Source organism: Schistocerca americana, chromosome 2, assembly GCF_021461395.2.
Source record: "Schistocerca americana isolate TAMUIC-IGC-003095 chromosome 2, iqSchAmer2.1, whole genome shotgun sequence".
NCBI classification, from domain to species: Eukaryota; Metazoa; Arthropoda; class Insecta; order Orthoptera; family Acrididae; genus Schistocerca; species Schistocerca americana.
Genome location: NC_060120.1, coordinates 393538053 through 393545239, shown reverse-complemented (window position 1 = coordinate 393545239; position 7187 = coordinate 393538053). Strand labels below are relative to the sequence as shown.

Genomic DNA, 7187 nt, shown 5'->3' with positions numbered 1-7187 from the left:
AAATTATGTATTTTTTTTTATTATTTATTTCTGAAAACGTCTGCGTCGGCGAGTAATAAAACCGACACAGAAGATAAATGTTAAACAGAGATTAAAAAAGGAACTAGTATATAATACGTGTTGAATATGAATGTCTTTGTCGTCTTAATTTGGAAGTTGTGCGAGTAAGATCTCCTTTTGTTGTCGTAGAGAACGCCAATGTAGCATTCTTTTGTCGAGACTAAGCAATGTACGCCATTACGTGTGAATTCACAAAGGTCTGTAATCACTGAGATATTTAAAGATTTTAATAGAGGTGTTTAAATGAAAACTTGTATTATTTATTGTTAAGCTTGCTTGCATATTATCCCATCCTGTTGAGACATTTTTCAGTTATATAAATATTATCTGTGGTGCTGAGCTGCGTGGAGAACGAAGAGCCGCTGCCGCGGCGTATTTAAACGACTTACAATATAGTCGAGCATACCGCAAGGAAGCGGTAAAATAATAGTAAAAATAATATTATTTCTTTTAGCCCCCAGACTGGCAGTGAAGATCAGCAGATTTTATGATGTGTTGCAGATTGACGCGGGCTGCTGATAGGATATAATTTACAGTGCAAATAATTTAATGTACCTTCAGAATCTGATAGGAATCTTGCTGTGCTCCGTTCTGATCTGGCAAACTTTATAGTGACAACGTATTTTTTAATGAGAGTGTCATGTTCTTGGGCTAGTCGTGGTATGAAATAGCTTTTTAACGAGAAATAAAATCCACTGCGATCTTGTGTTTTTGAACGATCACACGAACTGTAACATCAGTGTTCATAACAAAGTAATTTCAACTTTTAATCACTATGAAGTAGGGAAGATATATTGATTCTTAGCATGAGTTGCAGTTATGAAAAATCGTTCCTTAAATTGTAGGCCAGATACAGAACAATAAGGCTTCCATATATACATTTTATTCCGCTAAAAGGTAATGACGATAAAGAAAAGCAAAGCACAGCATTGCTAAAAGTATTTCACGTAACTCTTTTCGTAAATGTGTTGTTACAAAGAGAATAAATAAACCAAAGAGCAACAATTTTACAATCCGCGAGAGAGTTGGACGTGAAAGTACCTTCAGACTTTCGGAACGATATCGTCCACACAATCCTGAGGACAGAAAGGGCAGATAACTGCGAGATTTATCCATCAGCTTAACAACTCATGCATCCAAGTTGGTAATAAAAACAATATACAAAAAATGGAAAAGAAAATTGAGGGTCTGTTAGATGACGATCAGTTTGGCTTTCGGAAAGGTGAAGGAACCAGAGAGGCAGTCCTGACATTGGATTTAATAATGGAAGAAAGACTGAAGAAATATTAAGAAAGGTTCCTAGGATTTGTCGACCTGGAAGAAAGTTCGACAATGTAAAAGGGTGCTAGATATTCGAAGTTATGAAAAAATAATGGTAAACTATAGAGAAAGACGGATAACATACAATGCGTTCAAGACTCATAAGGAAACAATAACAGTGGAAAACTGAGAAGGAAATTTTCTGATTAAAAAGGATATTAGACAGGGAAATACTCTTTCACCCGTACTGTTAAATCTATACATCTAAGAACCCAAGACGGAAATAAGGGCATTTTTCAAGAGTGGCATTAAAATTCAGGGCCAAAGTATATCAATGATAAGATTCGCTGTTGACATTTCTGTCCTAGGTGAAAGTGAAGAACATCTCCGAGAGAACAGACACCACACAGATGTAGACAATTCGGAAATAGAGGGAACGGCTTCTCGACGTTTGTTTCAGTGCGGAAGCACGAATATTATCCGAACTCCTACGGAATCGGGATTTACGAGTAGAGAGTTTAATGGACGATGTACGCTGCACTGCAATGTGCGGCAAATTGGAAATTTGAGTTGAAAGACCGTGTCCGGATAACAGCATGTTGTTCTCAATGGAGCGACGTCTACAGACGTTAAAGTAACCTCTGGTGTGCCACAGGGGAGTCTTATGGGACCATTGCTTTTCACAATATATATAAATGACCTAGTAGATAGTGTCGGTAGTTCAAATGGCTCTGAGCACTATGGGACTCAACTGCTGAGGTCATTAGTCCCCTAGAACTTAGAACTAGTTAAACCTAACTAACCTAAGGACATCACAAACATCCAAGCCCGAGGCAGGATTCGAACCTGCGACCGTAGCGGTCTTGCGGTTCCAGACTGCAGCGCCTTTAACCGCACGGCCACTTCGGCCGGCAGTGTCGGTAGTTCCATGCGGCTTTTCGCGGATGATGCTGTAGTATACAGAGAAGTTGCAGCATTAGAAAATTGCAGCGAAATGCAGGAAAATCTGCAATGGATAGGCGCTTGGTGCAGGGAGTGGCAACTGACCCTTAACATAGACAAATGTAATGTATTGCGAATACATAGAAAGAAGGATCCTTTATTGTATGATTATATGATAGCGGAACAAACACTGGTAGCAGTTACTTCTGTAAAATATCTGGGAGTATGCGTACGGAACGATTGAAGTGGAATGATCACCAAATTAATTGTTGGTAAGGCGGGTACCAGGTTGAGATTCATTGGGAGAGTCCTTAGAAAATGTAGTCCATCAACAAAGGAGGTGGCTTACAAAACACTCGTTCCACCTATGCTTGAGTATTGCTCATCAGTGTGGGATTCGTACCAGATAGGGTTGACGGAGGAGATAGAGAAGATCCAAAGAAGAGCGGTGCGTTTCGTCACAGGGTTATTTGGTAACCGGGATAGCGTTACGGAGATGTTTAGCAAACTCAAGTGGCAGACTCTGCAAGAGAGGCGCTCTGCATCGCGGTGTAGCTTGCTCGCCAGGTTTCGAGAGGGTGCGTTTCTGGATGAGGTATCGAATATGTTGCTTCCCCCTACTTATACCTCCCGAGGAGATCACGAATGTAAAATCAGAGAGACTCGAGCGCGCACAGAGGCTTTCAGACAGTCGTTCTTCCCGCGAACCACACGCGACTGGTGCAGGAGAGGGAGGTAATGACAGTGGCACGTAAAGTGCCCTCCGCCACGCACCGTTGGGTGGCTTGCGGAGTATAAATGTAGATGTAGATGTAGTTCCTCTGTTTGCCTCACAAGGGCTGAGTGCACCCCGCTTGCCAACAGCGCTCGGCAGACCGGATGGTCACCCATCTAAGTGATAGCCCAGCCCGATAGCGCTTAACTTCGGTGGTCTGACGGGAACCGGTGTTACCACTGCGGCAAGGCCGTTGGCGCACTAATCTTGCGTCGTCATAAATTTTACCTAACTGTTTACCACTGTTCTATGCTATTAACTAATACAGTGAGATATCTCAGACTAACACTGGAATATGATCTAATATGGATACCTTACCTACTAATCATCCAACGGAAAGTCCACAATAGACTAAAACTACTAAGTGGCCAACATGACGATTCCAAATCTACACAATCCTCGATATTTACAAAATCAGCACCAATGTAGCCTGGGTATGTGCTCCACCAAAGATCTATCATTATCTGTAGACTCTTAAACGCCACGCACTCTGTCTTACATTCTGCAGCTGTATATCGTTTAGCACCTCATCAAATTTCTGCACGTCTTCGCCCATTTTGACAGCTCCGTACGTTCTACACAAGCCACAAACTCGGTTCAACAAACCAGTCGTTTCCTTTCTAGTTTATAATCCCAGTTACTCTGCCGCGCTCATACCGATACCTTCCACAAGCAACAAGTATGTGTACTACACGAACTCTCCCAATGAACTTCAACCGACTATCTCTCCCAGACAATTTATTTCACTGCGATATTCGTTGATCCTACCGACTAATGTTTCTCTCCCCACCCTGCCCTATATTAAGGGTGGTTTCTCCAACATGTTGCTGAGACAAAAGAATTAAAATTCTCCAAGAAACAGGTGATTTCGTCTCATCCATTTGGCCAGATCATGAACTTGTCATCAACACATCTGCAAAAAGAGGTGAAGATGATTCTAAAACTGACATCCTCAAAATCTACCATAAATAAGTTTGCAACTAAGAATGTTAATTGACTCTCCGCAGCTATTCCATTGGCTTGTTCAAAAAGCTTTTCATTGTGTAACACCCCTTTACCGTATTACTATAGTAGCATGTTAGTGCTAACCTTTTTACAGGAGTTATAACCGTGATCGTGCAACTAATGGATTTTAAGCAATTGGCCTATTTGTTTCGTCACCGAAGCACAACATTATTTTTTACAGGTGAAATAGATACGAAAGTAGTATTTGAAGAGGCGTTCGTTTAACAGTTGTAATTATTTGCAGCCAGGTAAAAAACACGGTCGGCATTCCAAATCTGACATGTTATTTTGAAATAAGCGTTAATAATTTTAACCTTCAGAGATTCGTTAGATGTAGTGCAACCATCAAGCATATATCTCACATGTGGACAAATTGTTGAAATCAGTCACTATTAACAGCTTGTCTGCAGCTCGCTGCGATGAGTTATTAACGGATTAGCAGACCTCTCCCTCACAATAACGTTTGTTAACTGAACTGCCTAACTTTGAAAGAATATTTCTCTTACAATATCTGTCAAGCAGTGAGTGTACTGAATTCTGGAATATGGCTTCCTCTCTGTACAATAACACATGGCCACACTTGTTTGGGACACTCTTAAAGTAGAAATGCATTACACAATATTCACCCTTTATATCAATTATTTTTATAATAATGGCTTCAAAACAGAGTGGAACAGGATACTACCCATATTCTTTGAAACTTAGTTTTCGGTTCGGATTAAGCTTTCTAAACAGTGCATCATTTTTTAACTTTACTAATGATTTTACTCATACTTTTTTAGCACTTGAGTTATTTTTATTAACAAAACCAAATCAATAACTATCTTGAAACACACGAAGATCAAATTCCACGAAATCCATGCATTTTTACAAATCTGATGAAACAATACAATGGTTGGAAACGACGATGCATTGAGCTGTGATGGCGGTGGTGTTGGTGTTAACTAATGTTGCGCAAGCGTGGTTCTGCAAACAAATTGCTGTAATATAACTCTTTTTTTAACATCCAAACATTCCCCGCTGCAGTAAGCTGCTTATTCGTCCATCTGAGTGCTATTTTCACTAAAACTGCAGATAATTTAGCTTCGCTTCCACTCCGAGACGTTGACACTCTAAAAGCTAGCGACTGACTGATTACTGTTCCCCTCTTGACGCGCTCACTACGAACTTTTACACCTTTTGCTTTCGGCCTAACCAGATCCTGTACATAGAGTTACTTCCCTCCAGCTTCTCCTTCCCTAACAGTACATTTCTACTTGTCGATCCCTACGCACCGGCCAACATTTTTTCATACAAAAACCACACATAAAAAAATTCCCTATTTCTACGGACACTGAAAAAATATTACATTTATCAGCAAACAGTACTAATACAGCAATAATTACATTAATGGCAAAAAGTGTTGGTTTTACAATTGTATAAAAAGTAGGTTGTCCTCAGCAGTGATCTGATGAATGATTTTTCAATCGAAGAAATTTCGCATGTACTTTTATTTATCCGGTTGGTGAATAAATTTTACCGTTACGAAGTGATTCAGTGCAAACTATTTCAGATATGCTGAACCTGTCGTATAATAAACACGTCGTGACATCTGAACATCTGTTCCGGACTGTGTCTCAAATCTGGCTGCTCATCACGAACAGTTGCCTTAACCGTTACCACTTTCGTGGTTGATGGGACAAATACGGCCCATTAAAGTAATACGCAGTTTTGAGCGTTGGGGCGTCCATATCTCATATCTGTCTCGCGTTGCGATGTAGCGAAATCCTTTCCGAACTTGGAGAAAAACACTACAGATGGATATATAGAAGGCTGTGAGAGATCACATAGGGAGCGCGTGTGTTTATTGTGCGCCTGTTTCACGAAAATCGGATCAAATCACCTTCTGAAGCAACTAACTGTGTTCTCTTATACATTATAGGCATTGTTTTGAAACGTTACTAGAAATCTCAATAACTGAGCTATTTTGTACATAATTTTTATGTAGCTGGACTTATATACCAGAGAAAACTTCGTAGAATGTAGGAAAAATTGGTTTCAGGTATGTCAACGTCATCTTCAAATATTAGTTGTAAAATTGTGTGCAATATTTCATGTTTTTCATTGCCAGGAGAATAATTATGTTTTAGTACTGACTTGTTATATTTTTCACATAATTGCCATTCTCATAAAACCATTGTGAAATTAAAAATTTCAGTCTGAAAATCTTAGGATGACATGAAAACACAGATCTAGTTAGGTTAGTGGGACACGCCTGTCCCACTTGACTGATTTTTCAAAATCGGTGAGCTTAAAAATTATTTGGTGGTGGAAGTGTATTATTTACCACAAAGGAAGTCAATTTCTAACTTTTTATTTTTCACATATACGCAAAATTAATCTTAACCTCGAAAGAGTTAAACTATGCGAGCACACCTTCATGTTCAAACTGTCATTGTCACACGTATTTCCACCTACGAACACAGATTTGGACACAATTCAAGATCGAAAAACAGCCACGAATTAACATGCCGCAACAAATATGCTAACATGAGCACTTCGCAAGGCCGTAAACCATTTTCGACCAGCGACATTAATTTTCAGACTGTCAGTTAATAAAATGAAGAAACAAAGATTTTTTTTTAAATGGAAACACGTTCCGTCTATACAACTAAATGAAAGGCAATTTGTTTTTGCCATACGCGTTTCGCTTCGTTTATTTGTGAAGCATCGTCGGTGGCCTGTAATACGTGTTTCTTTTTATACATACAATTATTGTACTATGTATTAGATACAACATGTTACTCTGTTACATTTTGTCATGTTCCCCTCTTGTTTTTCACATTATAATCAAATTTTGTAGCACAAATTTCGTGAGGTGAAATTATCGTTTGATGTTACTTACGATTTCCAGTGTTGTTAGCCCATATGTGTGGTCCTGGAGATGTGTTCATTAGTCCTCATGCTCCAGCTGGCCGATATCGGGCGTTTTTTACCCACATTTATTACAACACATCACTTACATCACTTGCACTTTTCATTTCGTGATCAACATGTGTGTGTTTACACTGTGTAGTGTTGCCAACTGTCGCTGTGTGTTTATCTTTTGGTTTTTGTTTGTGTTGCGTGCAGTTTGACATTATTCATTTGTCTTGTGTGTGTGTGG

The 7187-nt window shown here is 39.4% G+C and overlaps 1 pseudogene; it reads right to left on the bottom strand.

The window, feature by feature from the left end:
• Window positions 1-3117: 3117 nt before the first annotated feature.
• Window positions 3118-3235, bottom strand: LOC124596999 (annotated as a pseudogene).
• Window positions 3236-7187: the final 3952 nt, after the last annotated feature.